Source organism: Balaenoptera borealis, assembly GCF_965194805.1.
Source record: "Balaenoptera borealis genome assembly, chromosome: 13".
NCBI classification, from domain to species: domain Eukaryota; kingdom Metazoa; phylum Chordata; class Mammalia; order Artiodactyla; family Balaenopteridae; genus Balaenoptera; species Balaenoptera borealis.
The window spans coordinates 37,171,064-37,194,838 of NC_138870.1; the positions used below are offsets into that span (position 1 = coordinate 37,171,064).

Here is a 23,775-nt window from a genome sequence, read left to right on the forward strand (position 1 = left end):
ATTCCATATTTCTTTACATTACAAAATGATCACGGTAAGTGTAGTTACCATCTGTCACCATACAAAGTTATTACAATATTACTGATTGTGTTCCTCATGCTGTACATTTCATCCCTGTAATTCATTTATTTTGTAACTGGAAGTTTGTGCCTCTTAATCTCTCTCACCTATTTCACTCAAGCCCCAACCCCCCTCCACTCTGGCAACCACCTGTTTGTCCTCTGTATCTTTGACTCTGTTTCTGTTCTGTTTGTTTACTTATTTTGATTTTTAGAACCCACATATAAGTGAAATCATAAGGTATTTGTCTTTCTCCGTCTTACTTATTTCACTTAATATAATACCCTCTAGGTCCATTCATGTTGTCCCAAATGGCAATATTGCATTCTTTTTATGGCGGAGTAATATTTCATTGTGTATATATATATATATATATATACATGCCATGTCTTTTTTGACCATTCATCTATGGATGGACACTTAGGTTGCTTCCATATCTTGGCTATTGTAAATAATGCTACAATGAACATAGGGGTGTATGTATCTTTTCAAATTAGTGTTTTTATTTTATTCAAAAGATGCCCAGAAATGGAATTATTTTTAATTTTTTGAGGAACCTCTGTACTGTTTTCCATAGTGGCTGTACCAAGTTACAATCCCAGAGGCAGTGCACAAGGGTTCCCTTTTCTCCACATCCTTGCCAACACTTGTTAATTGTTGTTTTTTTGATAATAGCCACTCTGACAGGTGTGAAGTGGTATTTCATTGTGGTTTTGATTACATTTACCTGATGATTAGTGATGTTGAGCATGTTTTCATGTGTCTGTGGGCCATCTGTATATCTTTGAAAGAATGTCTATTCAGGTCCTCTTTAACTCTGGTAGTTTTTTTCATGTTGAGTTGTATGAGTTCTCTGTTTATTTTAGATATAAACCCATTATCAGATAAATTGTTTGCAGATATCTTCCATTCAGTAGGCTGCCTTTTCATTTTGTTGATAGTTTCCTCAGCTGTGAAAAAGCTTTTTAGTTTGATGTAGCCCCATTTGTTTATTTTCAGTTTTGTTTCCCTTGCCTGAGGAGACAGATCCAAAAAAATATTGCTATGACAGATGACAAAGAGTGTACTCCCTGTGTTTTCTTTTAGGAATATTATGGTTTCAAGACTTACATTTAAATCTTTAATCCATTTTGAGGTTATTTTTGTATGTGCTGTGAGAAAGTGGTCCAGTTTTATTCTTTTGCATGTAGCTGTCCAGTTTTCCCAACATCGTTTATTGAAGAGGTTGTCTTATTCTCATTGTATATTCTTGACTCTTTTGTAGATTAGTTGATCATATAACTGCAGGTTTATTTCTGAAATTTCTATTCTGTTTCATTGATCTACCTTGCTGTTTTTGTGCCAGTACTATACTTTTTTGATTACTTTAGCTTTGTAGTATACTTTGAGGTCAGGGAGCATGATACCTCCTGCTTTATTCTTCTTCCTCAACATTGTTTTGGTTATTTGGGGTCTTTTGTGTTACCATACAAATTTTAGAATCATTTGTTCTAGTTCTATGAAAAATTCTATTGGTGTTTTGATAGTGATTGCCCAGTATCTGTAGATTGCCATGTGGAGTATAGTTATCTTAGCAATATTAATTCTTCCAATCCATGAGCATGATCTATCTTTCCATTTTTTTGTGTTGTCTTCAATTTCCTTCATCCATGTCTTATAGTTTTCCCAGTATAGGTATTTACCTCCTTGGTTAGATTTATTCTTAGGTATTTTATTCTTTTGGATGCAATTGTAAATGAGATTATTTTAATTTCAATTTCTGATAGTTTGTTGTCAGTGTACAGATTATGTATATTAATTTTGTATCTGGCAAGTTTATTTATTAGTTCTAATTTTTTTTGGCATTGTCTTTAGGATTTTCTATATACAGTATCATGCCATCTGCAAACTGACACTTTTACTTCTTTCTTTCCAATTTGGATTCCTTTTATTTATTTATTTTCTTGTCTGATTGCTGTGGCTAGGACTTCCAAAACTGTGTTACAAAAAGTGGTGAGAGTGGGCATCCTTTCTTGTTCCTTATGTTAGAGGAAATGCTTTCATCTTTTCACTATTGAGTATAATGTTGGCTGTAGGTTTGTCATATTTAGCTTTTATTGTATTATGTTCCCTCTATACCCACTTTGTTGAGAGTTTTAACATAGATAAATGTTTCATTTTGTCAAAAGCTTTTTCTGCATCTATTGAGATGATCATACAATTTTTATTTTTCAATTTGTTAATGTGGTGTATCACATTGATTGATTTGCAGATATTGAACCATCCTTGTGTCCCTGAAATAAATCCCACTAGATCATGATGTTATGACCCTTTTTATAATTTTTGAATTTGGTTTCTTAATATTTTGTTGAAGATTTTTGTGTCTATGTTCATCAGTGATATTGACCTATAATTTTTCTTTTGTGGTATGTTTGTCTGATTTTGGTGTCAGGGTGATGCTGGCCTCATTAAGTGAATTTGGAAGCATTCCTTCCTCTTCAATTTTTTTGGAATAGTTTGAGAAGCATAGGTGTTAACTCTTCTTTAAATGTTTGGTAGAATTCACCTGTGAAACTATCTTATCCTGGACTTTTATTTTTGAAAAGTTTTTTGATTACTGATTCAATTTCATTACTGGTAATTGGTCTGTTCTTTTTTTTCTATTTCTTCATGCTTCAGTCTTAGAGATTGTACATTTCTAGGAATTTATCCATTTCTCTAGGTTGTCCATTTTGTTATCATATAATTGTTCATAGTAATCTCTTATTATCCTTTATATTTCTGTGGTGTCAGTTGTAACTTCTCTTTCATTTCTGATTTTATTTATTTGGGCCCTCTTTTTTTCTTGAGTCTGACTAAAGGTTTATCAAATTTGTTTATCTTTTTAAAGAACAAGACCTTTGTTTCATTGATCTTTTCTATTTTTTTAGTCTCTGTTTCATTTATTCCCACTCTGATCTTTATTACTTCCTTCCTTCTACTAACTTTCAGTTTTGTAATGTTTTGACATCACATTTTACATCTTTTTATCTTGTGTATCCCTTAACTACTTATTGTGTATGTAGATGATTTTACTACTTTTGTCTTTTAACATTCCTACTAGCTTTATATGTGGTTGATCTACCACCTTTCCTGTATGTTTGCCTTTACCAGTGAGATGTTTCCTTTCATAATTTTCATATTTCTAGTTGTTTTCTTTTCTGCTTAGAGAGGTCATTTGTAAAGCTTGTTTAGTAGTGCTAAGCTCATGTAACTTTTGCTTCTCTGTAAAACTCTTTATCTCTCCTTCAAATTTGAATACCCTTGCCTGGTATAGTGTTCTTGGTTATAGGTTTTTTTCCTTTCATCATTTAAAATATATCATGCCACTTCCTTCTGGCCTGCAGAATTTCTGCTGAAGAGTCAACTGGTGGTCTTATGGGAGTTCCCTTGTATGAAACTAGCTGCTTTCTCCTGCTTCTTTCAAGTTTCAGTTTTTATCTTGAATGTTTGCCATTTTAATCACAATGAGTCTTGATGTGGATCTCTGTGGGTTCTTCTAAATTGGGACACTGTGTTTCCTGGACCTGGATGTCTGTCTCCTTTCCCAGGTTAGAGAAATTTTTAGAGAACTTCAAAAATTCTCTGCTCTTTTCTCTCTCTCTCTTCTCGTTCTGGGATCCCTATAATGCAAATGTTTTTATGCTTGATGTTGTGCCAAAGGTCCCTTAAACTTTCCTCCTTTTAAAAAACTCTCTTTCTTTTTTTTTCTATTCAGTTTGGGTGACTTCCACTACTCTATCTTCCGGATTGCTGATCTGTTCCTCTGTATTATCTAATCTGCTATTGATTCCTTCTAGTGTACTTTTTATTTTGGTTATTGTATTCTTCAGCTCTGTTTGGTTCTTCTTTATATTTTCTAACTCTTTGTTAAACTTCTCACCGTATTCATCCATTTTCTCCTAAGTTTGTTGAGCATTTTTATTATCATTACTTTGAAGTCTTTACCAGGTAGATAGCTTATTTTCACTTAACTTTGTTCTTCTTCTGGGGTTTTAGATTGTTTCTTTGTTTGGAACATATTCTTCTGTCACCTCATTTAGGCCAATTTTCTATTTTCATTTCTATGTATTAGGTAGATTGGTTACCTTTCCTGATTTTGTAGAAGGGGCCTCATGTGGGAGACATCTTTTGGGGCCCAGCAGTACATTCACCTCTGGTCACTAGAGCTACATGCTCTCAGGGTGCCCCCTATGTGGACTGTGTGGGCCTCCTGTTGTGGTGGGAATGACTACTATGGGCACACTGCCCTGCCTGGTTGGCTGTCAGACCCTGTCTTGTGTGGTAGCTCCTGGCCCTCTGGTGGGTGGGTCTGGGTCCTAATGCAGCTGACTGTAGGACCTGGGGGGCCCAGGACTGGAAGTTAGCTGGCTGCTGAGCAGAGCTGTGTCCCAGTTTGATGGCTGCATGGGCCAGGGTGTCCTGGGACTGGTGCTGGCCTACTGGGGGGGGGGACCAGGTCCTGCAGCAGCTGGCAGCAGTTCCCAGGGGGCCCAGAGATGTTGCCAGCCTGCTGGTGGGCAGAGCTGAGTCCCTGCAAGGCTGGCTGCTCAGCCTGGGGGAGTCCCATGACTGGTGCCAACCAGCTGATGGGTGGGTAAGCCCCCGCACTAATAAGCTAGCGGGAAGATTCCTAAATAGTGCTTACCAGCACCAGTGTCCTCGTGGTAGAAGGAGCTCCCTAAAAGGGCTGTCACCAGTGTCTGTGTCTCCATAGGGAGTCCCAGTTGCCTCTTGCCTCTCTGGGAGGCTCTCTAAGATCAGCAGTTAGGTCTCACCCAAGCTCCTTTAAGATTACTGCACATGCACTGGGTCTCAGAGTGTGTGAGATTTTCCATGTGCCCTTTAAGAGTAGAGTCTCTGTTTCCTTTAGTCCTCTGGCTCTCCTGTACACAGGTCCCTGCTGTCCTGAGCAGGACCACTAGGCTGGGGAGCCCAATGCAATGCTCAGACAATTTGCACCTTGGGGAGAACCTCAGCAATTGTGATTTTTCTCATGTACATGGGTTGCCTACCTAGGGGTGTGGGTCTTGATTATACTGGGTCTCTGCCCCTGCTGCCAGCTTATTGTGTTTCTTGTTTTTAATCTTTGGTTGTAGAAGACCTTTTCTGCTAAAATTCAGGTCATGCTCATCAGTACTTATTCTGTAAATAGTGGTAATTTTGGTGAGTCTGTGGGAAGAGTTAAACTTAGGGTCTTCCTACTATATATACCATCTCAGCCACCCAGTCATTATTATTTCTTGAAAAAATTGGATTAAAAATTCATAGAGAAATATATATATGATTATAGGATTATATTTTTTATTTGGAAAGTATAAAACTCCAGAAAATTACAAATTTTATTTTGTAAAACTCCATGTAAATCATTCAGGATCGGGGGCTTCATAAAAAGTGTTGAACTGAAATTTTCCTTGTAATCAAGAAAGAGTTCATGTGGTGAGCAACAGAAATGAGATAAAGAAGAAATCCCACTCTTGTGCAGATAAACAAATGTAGCTGAAATTCAGTAAAGTTGTTACTGAGTTCAAGTTTGTACTGCTTGCCACATGGTAGACCAGTAAAGTGAGAAACGAGTCGTTGGGGCAAGGAATAGTGACTTTATCTGGAAAGCCAGCAGACTGAGAAGATGGTGGACTAGTGTCCCAAAGAACCATCTTACCTGGTTAGAATTCAGGCTTTTTTTATACTAAAAGGGGAGGCGGGGTGGTTGGTTGTTGCAGACTTCTTGGTGTCAGAATCCTTTATTCTTGCATCTGTCCAGGTACGTCAGGTCATGATGTTCCTGTAAACCTGCAAGAGGACAAATGTTGTTGACGACAAATGTTATTCTCTGTTCTGCAACTTTTTATCTCTATGTGAATGGGAAAGTGTTATACCTTTAAAGTCAGAGCCTTGAGAATGGGCTATCCTGTATATTTCGTGCTACAGGCAGCATTCTTTTGTAGCAAAAGCAATAGAATACGGAGGTTAAAGTAAAAGAAATGGACCCAATATGGAGTCAGATTTGTTCTTCCCTATTAAAAAGTGGGGCAGCGATTTACATTGTTACCTTTGTAATGTGGTCCCTCTCTACATGTTAATGATGTTATAAGGAGAACATCACATACAAATGAAGTAAACAGTAAATTAGTTTTGAGATCCAATTAGGATCTTTAAGAATGATCAGGTGAGGCATCTGGCAAGGATTTGAGGGATAAGTAAATGAGATTATGGCTATGGGCCTTAACTTTAGAAGTAAAAGATGGTGTTCTAAGCATTCTCTGGAATTGTTTGTAGAGTTGTTTATCTTCCTGCTGACTTGGTGAGTCAGACAAAACAGGCTAACTGATTTGAGTTACCTGTGTCACCTGCTCTGATTTGAAGCCATTGCTTAATTGGAGGAAACCCCAGGCCTTGAAGAATATGGACTGTATTTATTTGGTGTAGGCAGCTTTGTAAATTGGCATGGGTATCTAGCAGTGATGAGAGCTGGTTGTCACAATTAATTATTTTTTTGATTCTTACAGAGGAGTTTGAGCCCACCCAAAGGGTTTAGAATAAGTAGAATGGGGAATTGCCATTTAAATCGCTATTCCTTATGACTTTTAATTATGTTTATTTATGTAATGGTTTACTATGCATGTGGCTTGTTATAAAGTGCCTCAAATCTTTGTTTTGGATGTTGTCATGGCATAAATAATAATTTTAAAAAATGGTGTTAATCTTTTTACAACTCAGAAAAGTATAAGCCCTCAGGTATTAACTCAGCTTTTTGAATGAAACCTATAGTTTTCAGGAAATATAGGGAGCTGTATTAATTTTAAAAGTTATGTGGATAAGTAAAACAGGGCTAGGAAGGGGGACTTTTTGCAATTTGATATTGGGTTAGCAGAAAGGCCTCACTGAAAGGTAACATTTTAGCAAAGACCTGGCGAAAGAAAGGGAGTGAGCCTGGCAGATATCGATGGGGAGGAACATTCCAGGCTGAGAAAACAGTAAAGAAAATAAAAAAGGCTTGAGGTAGGAGTGTACCTGGTGTGTTAAGTCAAGACCAAGGAGTAGACCTAGTCAGGGGAAAATGGCAGGCGATGAGGTCCAGGCGTTCACAAGAGGCAGTGTGTGTAGGGCCTTTTTGGGTCTTGGGAAGAGTGCCTATACTAAGTGAGGTAGGGGGTCATTGGGGGCGTTTAGAAGCAAAGGAGCGACATGACCCAACTTAAGTTTTAAAAAGGATTATTCTGGCTTCTATCATTGTCTCAGTTAGGAACACATGTGGCTGCAAGACACAGAGTATCTAATAGTAGTTTAAATGAATAGGGCATTCATTTCCTTATATTTGTTTTTAATACAGGAGATTTCTGGAACTGGTTCAACATTTCCGTTTTACCATCATAGACTCAGGCTCTTTTTATCTTTCTTTTCTACCATCCCCCACCTACTGGCTTTCCTCCTGTGCTCTTTGCCTCCTGGTTATAGTGTGGCTGTCTATTACAGCATAGAACAAAGTCATCACATCTTTGTTCAGGGAAAAAAGGAGGAAGGAAAGGCAACACTAGCCACCTCTACCTGGAAATCTCTATCTTTTTTTTTTTTTTTTTTTTAAAGCTTGATGGTATTCACATTGCTTAATTTGTGTCATGCTTTATTTATTTATTTATTTATTTAATTTATTTATGACTGTGTTGGGTCTTCGTTTCTGTGCGAGGGCTTTCTCTAGTTGTGGCAAGCGGGGGCCACTCTTCATCGCGGTGCGCGGGCCTCTCACCATCGCGGCCTCTCGTTGCGGAGCACAGGCTCCAGACGCGCAGGCTCAGTAGTTGTGGCTCACGGGGCCAGCTGCTCCGCGGCAGGTGGGATCTTCCCAGACCAGGGCTCGAACTCATGTCCCCTGCATTGGCAGGCAGATTCTCAACCAGTGTACCACCAGGGAAGCCCCGGAAATCTCTACCTTTGTGTAACAGGCTATTCTTTCTGTAAGAGAGGATGAAAAAGTTATAATATTTGTTTTCTTGGCCTCTACGGAGAGGCAGGAAAAGGAGTTGGGGATGGGTGCTAGGTCAGTTAACCTACAGTGTCTGACAATCGCGAAACCATTTTATCTGTGTTGCTTTATCAATTTACCAGGCTCTTTGATGTACATTTTCTCATTTGGGTCCTATAGTAATCCTTTGGGGGAAGGCAAGGAAGGGGTATTAAGCTCCATTGGAAAGATGAGAAAGTCAAGACCCAGAAATGCCTGCCTCACTGGTAGTTTAGTGACAGGTCAGGGACAAGAAAAGATGTCACTGACTCTCATTCATTATTTCCTGGCACCTAACTTTAGAATCATGTGAAAAGCCTGGCTTCTCTCCCTAGCTGATGCATTACCACATGCATGCAGCCTCCTCCAGTAAATGAGAGGCTAATAGAAGGCTCCTGCTCTCTCGGAAGGCTTGGGGACTACAGTCCTCTGTGGCCTGTTTTCTGGTTACCTGAGGTCTGAGCTCCTTGAGGCAACACAGAAACCAAGGAGTAAAGAAAAGCATTATTCTGGGGATGAAAGAGGCGGAGTCATCCATCGGGCCTGTGACCCGGTGGAAGAGTTGCTGAAAATTCATGGATTGAATGTTTTTCTGGCAGAAACATTTAAAATGCACCAGAAGAGCTCTCTCTGTAAAGGAAGTATCTTTTAATTAACATTATGAATTGTATAATTATTTTATAAAAGTAACAATTGCCCTTTGTCTCTTGACTAAATCTGTGGTTTACTATTTCTATAAGATGTGCCTGAAGCTGGGTTTCCAAGTGGCTCTGAGAAGCAGAACAGCTGCGCTCTGTGTCAGACGAGATTTTTCCTCCTGTCTCAGAGTGGATGCAGCTAAGAGGGGCTGGTGGGTGTAGCTCTTCAGCTTTAGATCCATCTTCTGTCCAGGTGTGCATTCACCCTTCCCTTTCACAAGACTGATGTTGTTTTATCCAAGCGACCTTGGGACCAAAATAATTAATGCCCTAAGGCTCCGACTTGGCTATGAAAAAACACAGCAAGCCCCTAAGTTTAGGAATAAAAATGTAAAAAATTATAAGGAATGGAAATTTTAACTTATATATGATACTGAGAATGCAAACTGCATTTAATCCTTTCAAAAAAACGTGAAATGTTACTATTTTTATTACTATTTCTGTTTTACAGGTAAAGAAACTGAAATCTAATTAAATTACTTAAAGTTACACCCAATAAGCAATTGAAAACCGGGTTTTAGATCCAAGCATGTTTTACTCAGTTAAATACTAACAGCTTTCTGCGTCCTAAACACTCTAGCGAAAAACAAACACACACACACAAAAGAACTCTAGGGAAAAATTAGGAAAGGTGATAAAATTCTAGAAAGTCTCAGGGACTGAATTCAGAAACAGGTAATACCAGAGATATCCTATAAATGGGATTTGTTATGGCCTGGTTCAAGGTCAGTGTGGTTGGTTCTCAAATATCTATGTGCTTGAAAATCGTTGAAGGAGTTTCTTTTAAAATGTACATTCCTGGGCTCCAACCCAGAGGTTCTGGTTAAGTAGGGGTGAGGCAGAGTCTGGGAATCCGCACCTGGTAAGTATCCAGATGACTTTTATGCAGGTTCTCTGCAAAAGACATTTAGACAAATATTGCTCAAAATTGAAATTCAGTAGTCAGAACTGCACCAAGAATTCAGGAGCCTTCCGGCTTCACATCCAGGAGTTGGGAGAAAACAGATTGATGTACTGCTCATGAATGAAGATAAACAGATTTTCTCCAATAGAGACTTTTCCCATTTATTCCAAGACTTTGAGAACTTAGAGAAGGTATAGAAGAAGCAGAGAAACCCCTTCCTAGGTAAGATTACAGAAATTAAAATATGTATATATAAAGAGGGAAATGTACACCATGTTTATTATTTTTCCCCCTTAATTTGATTCTATAATTTTTTTTTTTTATTTCCCTCACACAGCCAGACACACTAGAAGAGAGTCTCAGAGGAAGCTAAAAATACTGCTCTTGTCACTAACAGACTTCACATCCCCATTGCTTCTTTCTTTCTGAATCCTTAGTAGAGAAGGTATTTTTTTGTCTCTTGCCTTTTTCTGACAAGAATTAGGTTCCTGGGCTCTGAGTTACTTTTGTGATAGGTTCTCACCTCTCTGGCCAAATTCACCAGACCTGCATTGAGACCAAGAGTTCAGTTCCCCTGGATGTCACTCAGACCTGATGTTGGGCTCAGGCTGAGCAGGGGCTTTATTTTAAATAGAGAGCTCAGCCTGGCAACACAAAGAATAAAACAGAACAAAAGTTCCAAGGCTGTAGTCTTGAATATAAGTTTGTTCCTTCATTCAACAAATGTTTATTGAGTGTCTATTGTTTGTCAGGTGTGTGCCAGGTGCTAGGCCGAGAAATAATTTATAGTTAAAAGAACTGATTTAGAAAACCACATTGTCTTTGGTTTCCTGTTGGAAACCTTTAAAATTTGCTTACCTATTCTGTATTATAAGCTTATTTAAACATATGAATAAATAAATTACTCTTGAGAATTTATTACTATGCCTGTTGCCCAGAAAACTCTGTGTATTTTGAGGTCACGTAAAGAAGAACAGTGCTAACAGCATAGACTTAAGAGTCAAACTGATTCTGGGTCACATTTGGCTTTTGATTCCTGTTAGTGGGGTGAACCCAGGCAAGAGTTGCTTCTCTCCTTTCAGCCTCATTTTTAAAAAAATCTATAAAGTATACTTTAGAGGCTCTTTCTGAAGAGTAAATAAGTAAAGAATGTAAAGCATTTGGCACATATTTAATATTTAGTAAATTTCAGTTACTATTATTGTTGAGGTTTTTCAAATGTGCTCAAGGAGCTTATAGTATAGGTGGGGACACAGATATGTCTTTATATTTAAAGGTGAAAAGCAAGGCAGTGCGATGAGCACCAGATTGGTCAGAGCAGCACCAAGAGCTGTTGGAGATGGGAGCAAGGAGAGTTGTTGGAAGGGACCTCCCTGGGAGCCACTCCTGACCATGACCATGTGGTGTAGACACAGCCTGACACCACCTTTGACGCCGCCCTCTGACTCTATTTGCAAATCGATCTTCAGTGTGCCGTTCTCTATTTTGAGCTACGCGAATCGAGAAATATCGAAAATGTAAGCGATAGAAGAAAAAGAACAATTATTTCTGTAAGGGAAAATGAAAGGATGTGTGATTATTTTAATGTAGGAACATGGTTCTTAATAAAGTTTCTGGTCCATGAGCCATTTTGGAAAGGCAAGAAAAAAAAAATACAAGACAAGAAAAAACGAATGATAGAGCTTTTTGTTTTCATTTTTATTGCCTTCTCGTGCCTAACAGGGGTTATAGGAAGCAAGTGCCAATTAAACATGTGTTGAGGAATGAATGTGATTTCTCTGTTTTCTGACTGATTTTGCATTCAAAGTCATAAACAAAAATGATTTTTGTTAAAAACAACTTATCTGGAATGGGAGGATGGGTAACTTTTGAAGTTATACCAGTTGCATTATAGCCAGGGTGATCATAAAATCTATCATCCAAAAGGGGACACTTCTGAGAATAAAAAGGGAATTTTTATTAATAACTAAGCTGAGATGAGTGTCAACTTGGGTTGGGTAAATTGGAATATATGGGCAGCATAATGATAGTTCTTATTTATTAAATATACATCATTAGTCATTTCTTAGTTAATATCGGAAATAAATTCATAGATCCTATAAAAACAAGCTTAGAAAGGCTCAGTCATGCAAATGCTATGAGAAAAGTTAAGTGTTTAACATAAAAGAAAGAAATGAAAATAAATAGTTATTGAATGCTTATTTGTTAGGCATCATCTCACTCAGTCCTAGATATAAAGCTCAGAGAGATATAAATTCCTCAAGGCTTCATTGCCAGTAAGTAATAGATATAAATGAGGCTTTAATTCCAGATCCATCTGACTTGGGATTTTATCAGAATATACGTTGACAGTTCTGGTATTAAAGCAGAAAGATATATAATAACTGCATTTAAGTAAAAATTGTGATTCTTAAAATAATTCACAGTGTCTCAGAAACAGCAAGAGAATTTCAGAGGAAGAGGGAAACTGAACCTCTCCATGAAGGTTGAAGTCTCTCTTCCTGGAATCCTTCAGAACATGGGAGCATCCCTTACTCTGAGTTAATTTAGAACAAAAAATGGAAAGGGATGCAAGCTATTATCCATGTACACTCATGCATTATTTTTTCTTAGTCCATTTCTTCTTTACTCCAAAGGTCCATTCAATTTTCTCAGAAATTGCGTGTTTTCAATTTACCCTTGCCTTGTGCTTTTTCCGTGGTGATAAATGCTGATTTCTTTTTTTTAATGTGCTAGACCTTTTTCTTTTTCTTTCTTTTTTTTTTTATTGGAGTATAATTGCTTTACAGTGTGTGTTAGTTTCCGCTGTACAACGAAGTGAATCAGCTATATGTATACCTAGAGTCTGTCATACAGAGCGAAGTAAGTCAGAAAGAGAAAAATATCATATATTAATGCATATATGTGGAATCTAGAAACATGGTACAGGTGAACCTATTTGCAGAGCAGGAATAGAGACGCAGACGTAGAGAACAGACCTGTGGACATGGTGGGGGGAAGGGAGGGTGGGATAAATTGGGAGATTAGGTTTGACATAAATACACTACCATGTGTAAAATAGATAGCTAGTGGGAACATGTGGTATAGCATAGGGAGCTCAGCTCAGTGCTCTATGATGACCTAGATGGGTGGGATTGGAGGTGGGTAGGAGGAAGGTCCAAGAGGGAGGGGATATATGTATAGGTAATGCTGATTTCTTAAAGTGGCTCACTGGTAACCTTGTCTCTATGTAAGAAACTAGACTAGGGTTACTTTGTGATTCCCATCTTGAACCTAAGCTAGGCTCTCTCATTAGGTTTTGGTCAAGACTGGGCACATCTGAAGAGTGATGGTGATGTTGCATGAGGAATAGGGGAGCTGGTGACCTTGAATCTGGGAACATAGTGCTGGCTATAGTCAGACCTCTGTTTTCAAATCCCTATTCAGGCATGCAGTAGCTGTGTGACTTTGGGCAAGTTACTTCACTTCTCTGTGCAGGGCTGGCTTCAAGGATGTGTGGTCTATGCAGTTACACAGGGCCTGGTGCTCAGGAGGACTCTGCCCTTGGTTTAATGCTCTGCTATCCCTATCTTGAAATTTGTAGTATTTTTTGAACAAGAAGCCTTACATTTTCATTTTGCACTAGGCCTCAAATTATGTAACAGGTCTTGTTTCTAATTTGTTTTATTCATTTATAAAACAGGGATAGTGACATTTTTCTTCATCTTAGGGTGCATAGGATCCTCTTAGGAAAGGATATGCCAGCAGGAAGGTTGAGTCAGGCAATGAACTTAACCCAAACTGTTTAATTCATTAAAAAGGAAGGTTGAACTTGACCATCATGTGGTATTCACTCCTCTCCGTGTCTGTTGGTTTAGCTAGCGGTGGGCATGTGCCATGGGTGGGAAGTGGGCAAATAAAAGTGCTCTTTTAAATGAGGATATCTAGGAGACATTAGAAGCACAAGGCAAACGTGTATGGAAACACCATCACGTAGTACGACATGAAGATTAGGGAAGTTTCTCTTTACTTCAGCAAAGCTGGGCTGTGGTCCCACCATGTTGGTGCTGGCATCATGGCATCGGCACCGTAGCTTGGTGGACTGGCATTGGCTGAGTGCCAGTGGCAGTGCCGGCAGTGCTGGCAAAGTTCCCTCTGAGGTTCTAAAGGGCCTCAGAGAGCCAAGCAGCAGATACACCCACCACCACTACCACCACCACAAAAATGAACTGACGTCATCATGGGAGGAAGAGGGGGAGAATGGCGGGCATCAGGTGGTTCCTTAGGCACTGTATTAAAAACACAGGTGAGAAATTTTCTGAACGCTCTGAGAAATAATTGGAATGGATTTTGTAAAGGGCTAGAGGTACTTTAAAAGCTAGTGAGGAAGAGGCATCGGAGAAAGGTGGGTTGTTGATAGAATTAAGACCTGTGTTGTATTCTGAGTTAGTGTGGTCTGTGACATAAAGGTTACCTCGACAAATGAGCCTCCTTTATTACTATTAATTAATGTTGGGAATAATTGTATTTCAATTATATATAAGGCAATATAACTTTCTAGCAAATCATAATCTGAACAGCAAAAGCAAGGAAAAACAACAACTCAATAAAAATGTTACTAATTCATCCCTTCTTTATAAAAAATAATAACGGATTATTCCTGTGGTGTTTAGGAAGGTTTTTATTTCTTGCTCACACCTCATGGCTCATGAAGTTGAAGCCCATTTAGTATGCAAGTGAAGGATTCTGTTCATGAGCCTACGTTTATACGGTAGAATTAAATATGGATAGCAAATCAGCACATATTCCCAAGTAGCCGATACTCAATGTATTTGAGTAATCAGTGTCCACAAAAATATGTTGATTTTTGGTAATGCATGGATAAAAAGAGTTGTCTTCTTAGCAGTTGAACTTTGTTATTGAGATGAGTGATGGATAAAGAGCTGACTGTGGATTCACTGTAGCAAGTTGTAAAATGGTTAGCCCAGTGGAGGAGACAATGACAACAAAAATAAAATCCACCACCCACTTCTAGGAACCAAAGTAAAGACGCGACTTAAACTATTGGTTTGACACTTTGTACAATGTACTTTAAAAAACGCAGCACTAAGAAGCAGATTTCTCAGTCTGCAGTGCCTGCCATGGAGAAGAAATATGCCATTTAACAAGTACCTTGCCCAGGTGTTTTTGCTCCTACCAGCTGGCAACTACAGAATGTAGCACTGGCTTATACTCACCAGGAGACATTACAACAAGTTCCCAGGGAGTTAAATAGAAGATATCCAGGCATGCTCAGCAGGAATGAAGCTTTGATATTCTTAACCTGCTGAAGGCAGTGGAAAGTGTTCATTAGAGCAGTTGCTCAAATGAGTCACGTTTATATCTCCCTCCTAACCTGTTTCTTTACTAGGCTACTCTGAAGCTGGCATTTCCACAGGTACAACTTGCTGCAAACAGGTCAAGAACTCTGCTCTGAATTTTTGCGAAACTTAGAGAGCTTTGTTTTCCTTTAATGTTTGAACCATTTTGGTTTATAGCCTATGTGAGAATATTTACCAAAAGACTTTTTGGGGGGCTTACTTTGGAATGGTCTGAGCTACATTTATTACTTAGAAACGCAGACAATGGCTTGAACTATACACTTTCTAGCCCTTTAAGTGACCAGATACAATGTCACACTTCAGCCCTGAGCTTGGTTAATTCACTGCACCTTTATGTTGATTGGAAGGGAATGACTCCTGTAGGGTTTTGCTCTCATTTTCAAATACCATCTGCTAAATTACTAAATTATGTTCTAAGCATTTTTTTTTAAATTAAGGTTTACCTTCTAAGAACAACTTAGAAACATTAAGATAATTTCACTTGCAGTCGTATCTTGAAAAAGAGGCAAAATGTTACTGCTTCATGATTTTGGCAGAGTACTTCAAACTAAACAAACAGCACTATTTCATTTTTATTTTATTTTTTAACATCTTTATTGGAGTATAATTGCTTTACAATGGTGTGTTAGTTTCTGCTGTATAACAAAGTGAATCAGCTATATGTATACATATATCCCCATATCCCCTCCCTCTTGCGTCTCCCTCCCACCTTCCCTATCCCACCCCTCTAGGTGGTCACAAAGCACTGAGCTGATCTCCTGTGCTATGCGGAAACAGCACTATTTTATTATTCCATTTGCCGACAATTCCAGGTTCCTGGTACATATCTTAAATTTATTATTCATAAAAAATATATTCTTCTCAAAGACATAGCTTTAGAAATTCCCTGATACTGAAATATGTTGTTATACTTACAGTACACAAATCCAAAGAAACTTGAGGGACAAAACCCCCAATAATTCCTTGACATTTCCTATAAACAAGTAATTCAAAAGAAATGTAAAATCAAGGGACGAAATTCAGAAAGGAAAATTATAGGAAGTAAATAATCATAAGTTATGTGTTGATAAAAACTCAGAAAAAGTAAATGTAATTATTTGAAATGTTTAATTTTAATAAAGGAAACACCATTTGTTTAAAAGACATTTTCATACTATTAGCCCTTTTTTTTTTGCTTCAGCTAATGTTTTGCAGGAGCATTCCTCTGGAGCAGAGAGATCTGCCAACTATCCATAAGCATTTAAGATCCCACAGAATTATCTGATTTCTTGTAGAAGGTACTAAAACCATATCAAATAATAGAAAGTGGATGAGCTGGCTGAGAATAGATGTCATGCAACACATATGAAAGAGCTCTTTTTTTTTTAGAACATCTTTATTGGAGTATAATTGCTTTACAATGGCATGTTAGTTTCTGCTTTATAACAAAGTGAATCAGCTATACATATACATATATCCCCATATCTCCTCCCTCTTGCATCTCCCTCCCACCCTCCCTATCCCACCCCTCTAGGTGGACACAAAGCACCAACCTGATCTCCCTGTGCTATGTGGCTGCTTCCCACTAGCTATCTATTTTACATTTGGTAGTGTATATATGTCCATGCCACTCTCTCACTTCATCCCAGCTTACCCTCACCCCTCCCTGTGTCCTCAAGTCCATTCTCTACGTCTGCGTCTTTATTCCTGTCCTGCCCCTAGGTTCTTCAGAACCATTTTTTTTTTCTTTTTGATTCCATATATATGTGTTAGCATACGGTATTTGTTTTTCTCTTTCTGACTAACTTTACTCTGTATGACAGACTCTAGGTCCATCCACCTCACTACAAATAACTCAATTTCATTTCTTTTTATGGCTGAGTAGTATTCCATTGAATATATGTGCCACATCTTCTTTATCCATTCGTCTGTCGATGGACACTTAGGTTGCTTCCATGTCCTGGCTATTGTAAATAGAGCTGCAATGAGCATGTGGTACATGACTTTTTGAATTATGGTTTTCTCAGGGTATATGCCCAGTAGTGGGATTGCTGGGTCGTATGGTAGTTCTATTTGTAGTTTTTTAAAGAACCTCCATACCGTTCTCCATAGTGGCTGTGTCAATTTACATTCCCACCGACAGTGCAAGAGGGTTCCCTTTTCTCCACACCCTCTCCAGCATTTATTGTATGTAGGTATTTTGATGATGGCCATTCTGACTGGTGTGAGGTGATACCTCATTGTAGTTTTGATTTACATTTCTCTAATGATTAGTGATGTTGAGCATCCTTTCATGTGTTTGTTGGCAATCTGTATATCTTCTTTGGAGAAATGTCTATTTAAGTCTTCTGCCCATTTCTGGATTGTACTGTTTGTTTTTTTGATATTGAGCTGCATGAGCTGCTTGTAAATTTTGGAGATTAATCCTTTGTCAGTTGCTTCATTTGCAAATATTTTCTCCCATTCTGAGGCTTTTCTTTTTGTCTTTTTATGTTTTCCTTTGCTGTGCAAAAGATTTTAAGTTTCATTAGGTCCCATTTGTTTATTTTTGTTTTTATTTCTATCTTTGTAGGAGGTGGGTCAAAAAGGATCTTGCTGTAATTTCTGTCATAGAGTGTTCTGCCTATGTTTTCCTCTAAGAGTTTTTAGAGAGTCTGCCCTTGCATTTAGGCCTTTAATCCATTTTGAGTTTATTTTTGTGTATGGTGTTAGGAAGTGCTCTAATTTCATTCTTTTACATGTAGCTGTCCAGTTTTCCAAGCACCACTTATTGAAGAGGCTGTCGTTTCTCCATTGTATATTCTTGTCTCCTTTATCAAAAAAAAAGGTGACCCTATGTGTGTGGGTTTATCTCTGGGCTTTCTATCCTGTTCCATTGATCTATATTTCTGTTTTTGTGCCAGTACCATATTGTCTTGATTACTGTAGCTTTGTAGTATAGTCTGAAGCCCGGGAGCCTGATTTCTCCAGCTCTGATTTTCTTTCTCAACATTGCTTTGGCTATTCGGGGTCTTTTGTGTTTCCATACAGATTGTGAAATTTTTTGTTCTAGTTTTGTGAAAAATGGCAGTGGTAGATTGATAGGGATTGCATTGAATCTGTAGATTGCTTTGGGTAGTAGAGTCATTTTCACAATGTTGATTCTTCCAATCCACGAACATGGTATATCTCTCCATCTGTTGGTATCATCTTTAATTTTTTTCCTCAGTGTCTTTTTTTTTTTAAATATTTTATTTATTTATTTATTTATTTATGGCTGTGTTGGGTCCTCATTTCTGTGTGAGGGCCCTCTCCAGTTGCGGCAAGTGGGGGCCATTCCTCATCGCAGTGCACGGGCCTCTCACCATCGCGGCCTCTCTTGTTGCGGAGCACAGGCTCCAGACGCGCAGGCTCAGCAATCGTGGCTCACGGGCCCAGTCGCTCCGCGGCACGTGGGATCCTCCCAGACCAGGGCTCGAACTCGTGTCCCCCGCATCGGCAGGCAGACTCTCAACCACTGCGCCACCAGGGAAGCCCTCCTCAGTGTCTTATAGTTTTCTGCATGCAGGTCTTTTGTCTCCTTAGGGAGGTTTATTCCTAGGTATTTTATTCTTTTTGTTGCAACGGTAAATGGGAGTGTTTCCTTAATTTCTCTTTCAGATTTTTCATCATTAGTGTATTGGAATGCAAGAGATTTCTGTGCATTAATATTGTATCCTGCTACTTTACCAAATTCATTGATTAGCTCTAATAGTTTTCTGGTTGCATCTTTAGGATTCTTTATGTATAGTATCACGTTATCTGCAAACAGTGACAGCTTTACTTCTTCTTTTCTGATTTGGATTCCTTTTATTTCTTTTTCTTCTCTGATTGCTGTGGCTAAAACTTCCAAAACTATGTTGAATAATAGTGGTGAGAGTGGGCAACCTTGTCTTGTTCCTGATCTTAGAGGAAATGGTTTCAGTTTTTCACCATCGAGAACAATGTTGGCTGTGGGTTTGTCATATATGGCCTTTATTATGTTGAGGTAGGTTCCCTCTATGCCTGCTTTCTGGAGAGTTTTTATCATAAATGGGTGTTGAATTTTGTCAAAAACTTTTTCTGCATCTACTGAGATGATCATATGGTTTTTCTCCTTCATTTTGTTAATATGGTTTATCACATTGATTCATTTGTGCATATTGAAGAATCCTTGCATTCCTGGGATAAACCCCACTTGATCATGGAGTATGATCCTTTCAATGTGCTGTTGGATTCTGTTTGCTAGTATTTTGTTGAGGATTTTTGCATCTATGTTCATCAGTGATATTTGCCTGTGGTTTTCTTTCTTTGTGACATCTTTTTCTGGTTTTGGTATCAGGGTGTTGGTGGCCTCGTAGAATGAGTTTGGGAGTGTTCCTCCCTCTGCTATATTGCAAAAGAGTTTGAGAAGGATAGGTGCTAGCTCTTCTCTAAATGTTTGATAGAATTTTCCTGTGAAGCCATCTGGTCCTGGGCAATTGTTTGTTGGAAAGTTTTTAATCACAGTCTTAATTTCCATGCTTCTGATTGGTCTGTTTACATTTTCTATTTCTTCCTGGTTCAGTCTCAGAAGGTTGTGCTTTTCTAAGAATTTGTCCATTTCTTCCAGGTTGTCCATTTTATTGGCATATAGTTTCTTGCAGTAATCTCTCATGATCCTTTGTATTTCTGCAGTGTCAGTTGTTACTTGTCCTTTTTCATTTCTAATTCTACTGATTTGAGTCTTCTCCCTTTTTTTCTGATGAGTCTGGTTAATGGTTTATCAATTTTGTTTCTCTTCTCAAAGAACCAGCTTTTAGTTTTATTGATTTTTGCTATTGTTTCTTTCCTTTCTTTTTCATTTATTTCTGATCTGATCTTTATGATTTCTTTCCTTCTGCTAAATTTGGGGGGTTTTTCTTCTTCTTTCTCTAATTGTTTTAGGTGTACAGTTAGGTTCTTTATTTGAGATGTTTCTTTTTTTTGCGGTAGGATTGTATTGCTATAAACTTCCCTCTTAGAACTGCTTTTGTTGCATCCCATAGGTTTTGGGTCATCGTGTTTTGATTGTCATTTGTTCCTAGGTATTTTTTGATTTCCTCTTTGATTTCTGCAGTGATCTCTTGGTTATTAAGTAGTGTACTGTTTAGCCTCCATGTGTTTGTATTTTACAAATGTTTTCCTGTATTGATATCTAGTCTCATAGCATTGTGGTTGGAAAAGATACTTGATACTATTTCAATATTCTTAAATTTACCAAGGCTTTATTTGTTACCCAAGATATGATCTATCCTGGAGAATGTTCCATGAGCACTTGAGAAGAAAGTGTACTCTGTTGTTTTTGGATGGAATGTCCTATAAATATCAATTAAGTTCATCTTTTTTAATGTATCATTTAAAGCTTGTGTTTCTTTATTTATTTTCATTTTGGTTGATCTGTCCATTGGTGAAAGTGGGGTCTTAAAGTCCCCTACTATTATTGTGTTACTGTTGATTTCCCCTTTTATGGCTGTTAGCATTTACCTTATGTATTGAGGTGCTCCTTTGTTGGGTGCATAAATATTTAAAATCGCTGTATCTTCTTCTTGGATTGATCCCTTGATCATTATGTAGTGTCCTTCCTTGTCTCTTGTAACAGTCTTTATTTTAAAGTCTATTTTGTCTGATATGAGAATTGCTACTCCAGCTTTCTTTTGATTTCCATTTGCATGGAATATCTTTTCCATCCCCTCACATTCAGTCTGTATGTGTCCCTAGGTCTGAAGTGGATCTCTTGTAGACAGCATATATACAGGTCTTATTTTTGTATCCATTCAGTCAGTCTATGTCTTTTGGCTGGAGCATTTAATCCATTTACATTTAAGGTAATTATCGATATGTCTGTTCTTAATACCATTTTCTTAATTGTTTTGGGTTTGTTATTGTAGGTCTTTTCCTTCTCTTGTGTTTCCTGCCTAGAGAAGTTCCTTTAGCATTTGTTGTAAAGCTGGTTTGGTGGTGCTGAATTCTCTTAGCTTTTGCTTGTCTGTACAGGTTTTAATTTCTCCATTGAAACTGAATGAGATCCTTGCTGGGTTGAGTATTCTTGGTTGTAGGTTTTTCCCTTTCATCACTTTAAATATGTCCTGCCACTCCCTTCTGGTTTGCAGGGTTTCTGCTGAAAGATCAGCTGTTAACCTTATGGGGATGCCCTTGTATGTTTTTTGTTGCTTTTCTCTTGCTGCTTTAATATTTTTTCTTTGTATTTAATTTTTGGTAGTTTGATTAATATGTGTCTTTGAGTGTGGCTCCTTGGATATATCCTGTATGGGACTCTCTGTCCTTCCTGGACTTGATTGACTATTTCCTTTCCCTTATTAGGAAAGTTTTCAATTATAATCTCTTCAAATATTTTCTCAGTCCCTTTCTTTTTCTCTTCTTCTTCTCGGACCCCTATAATTCGAATGTTGGTGCATTTAATGTTGTCTCAGAGGTCTCTGAGACTGTCCTCATTTCTTTTCATTCTTTTTTCTTTATTCTGCTCTGTAAGAGTTATTTCCACTATTTTATCTTCCAGGTCACTTATCCATTCTTCTGCCTCAGTTATTCTGCTATTGATTCCTTCTAGAGAATTTTTAATTTCACTTATTGTGTTGTTCATCATTGTTTGTTTGCTCTTTAGTTCTTCTAGGTCCTTGTTAACCATTTCTTGTATTTTCTCCATTCTGTTTCCAAGATTTGGGATCAACTTTACTATCATTACTCTGAATTCTTTTTCAGGTAGACTACCTATTTCCTCTCGATTTGTTTGGTCTGGTGCGTTTTTATCTTGCTCCTTCATCTGCTTTGTGTTTCTCTGTCTTCTCATTTTGCTTAACTTACTGTGTTTGGGGTCTCCTTTTCACAGGCTGTAGGTTCATAGTTCCCGTTGTTTTTGGTGTCTGTCCCCAGTGGCTAAGGTTGGTTCAGTGGCTTGTGTAGGTTTCCTGGTGGAGGGGACTAGTACCTGTGTTCTGGTGGATGAGGCTGGATCTTGTCTTTCTGGTGGGCAGGACGGCATCTGGTGGTGTGTTTTGGGGTGTCTGTGACCTTATTATGATTTTAGGCAGGCTCTCTGCTAATGGGTGGGGTTGTGTTTCTGTCTTGCTAGTTGTTTGGCATAGGGTGTCCTGCACTGTAGCTTGATGGTTGTTGAGTGGAGCTTTGTCTTAGAGTTGAGATGGAGTTCTCTGGGAGAGCTTTTGCTGTTCGATATTATGTGCAGCCAGGAGGTCTCGGGTAGACCAATGTCCTGAACTCGGCTCTCCCACCTCAGAGGCACAGGCCTGACACCCAGCCGGAGCACCAAGACCCTCTCAGCCACACGGCTCAGAAGAAAAGGGAGAATAAATAAATAAATAAAATATAATAAAATAAAATAAAGTTATTAAATTTAAAAATTAAAAAATTATTAGAAATAGAAAAATTTAAAAGTAATAAACAAAGGAAAAAAAAAGAGAAAAAAGAGAGCACCGAAACCAAAAAAAAAAAATCCACCAATGAGAACAAGTGCTAAAAACTGTACTAAAAATAAAGAACAGAAGGACAGAGAGAACCCTAGGAGAAATGGCAAAAGCAAAGCTCTACAGACAAAATCACAGAAAGAAGCATACACATACATACTCACAAAAAGAGAAAAATGAAAAAAAAAAAAATCTATATATCTATATATATTTTTAAAAAAAGGAAGAAAGCAACCAAATCAGTAAACAAATCTACCAGTGATAGTGCACTCTAAATATTAAACTAAAATAAACATAAAACCAGCAACAAATTAGATGCAGGAAGCAAACCCCAACCTACAGTTGCTCCCAAAGTCCACCCCCTCAATTTCAGGATGATTCGTTGTCTATTCCAGTATTCCACAGATGCAGGGTAAATCAAGTTGATTGTGGAGATCTAATCGGTTGCTCCTGAGGCTGCTGGGAGAGATTTCCCTTTGTCTTCTTTGTTCACACAGCTCCTGGGGTTCAGCTTTGGATTTGGCCCCGCCTCTGAATGTAGGTCACCTGAGGGTGTCTGTTTCCATCCAGACAGGATGGGGTTAAAGGAGCAGCTTATTAGGGGGCTCTGGCTCACTCAGGCCGGGGGTAGGGAAGGGTACAGAGTGCAGGGCAAACCTTCATCCGCAGAGGCTGGCGTGACGTTGCAACAGCCTGAGGCGGGCCGTGTGTTCTCCCAGGGAAGTTGTCCCTGGATCACGGGAGCCTGGCAGTGGCAGGCTGAACAGTCTCCCAGGAGGGGAGGTGTGGATAGTGACCTGTGCTTGCACTCAGGCTTCTTGGTGGCGGCGGCAGCAGCCTTAGCATTTCATGCCCGTCTCTGGTGTCTGCGCTGATAGCTGCGCTCACGCCCACCTCTGGAGCTCATTTAGGCGACGCTCTGAATCCCCTCATCTCATGCACCCTGAGACAATGGTCTCTTGACTCTTAGGTCAGTCCAGACTTTTTCCCAGACTCCCTCCCAGCCAGCTGTGGTACACTAGCCCCCTTCAGGCTGTGTTCACGCAGCCAACCCCAGTACTCTCCATGGGATCTGACCTCTGAAGCCCAAGCCTCAGCTCCCAGCCCCCAACCACCCCGGCGGGTGAGCAGACAAGCCTCTCGGGCTGGTGAGTGCTGGTCAGCAGCGATTTTCTGTGTGGGAATCTCTCTGCTTTGCCCTCTGCACCCCTATTGCTGTGTTCTCCTCCGTGGCTCTAAAGATTCCCCCCCCACCCCCGTCACCCCCTGTCTCCACCAGTGAAGGGTCTTCCTA

General features: G+C 38.9%; 1 protein-coding gene and 1 long non-coding RNA gene across 17 annotated transcripts in view; both read left to right on the top strand.

The window, feature by feature from the left end:
• The window catches only part of TMEM117 (transmembrane protein 117), a 536,620-nt gene that overhangs the window by 210,693 nt on the left and 302,152 nt on the right, over positions 1 to 23,775 (top strand). The gene's annotated exons all lie outside the window — the stretch shown is intronic.
• LOC309608871 lies at positions 7,947 to 22,690 on the top strand. The gene is made up of 2 exons (XR_014233135.1): positions 7,947 to 18,228; positions 18,545 to 22,690. It is a non-coding gene; the product is annotated as an uncharacterized lncRNA (long non-coding RNA).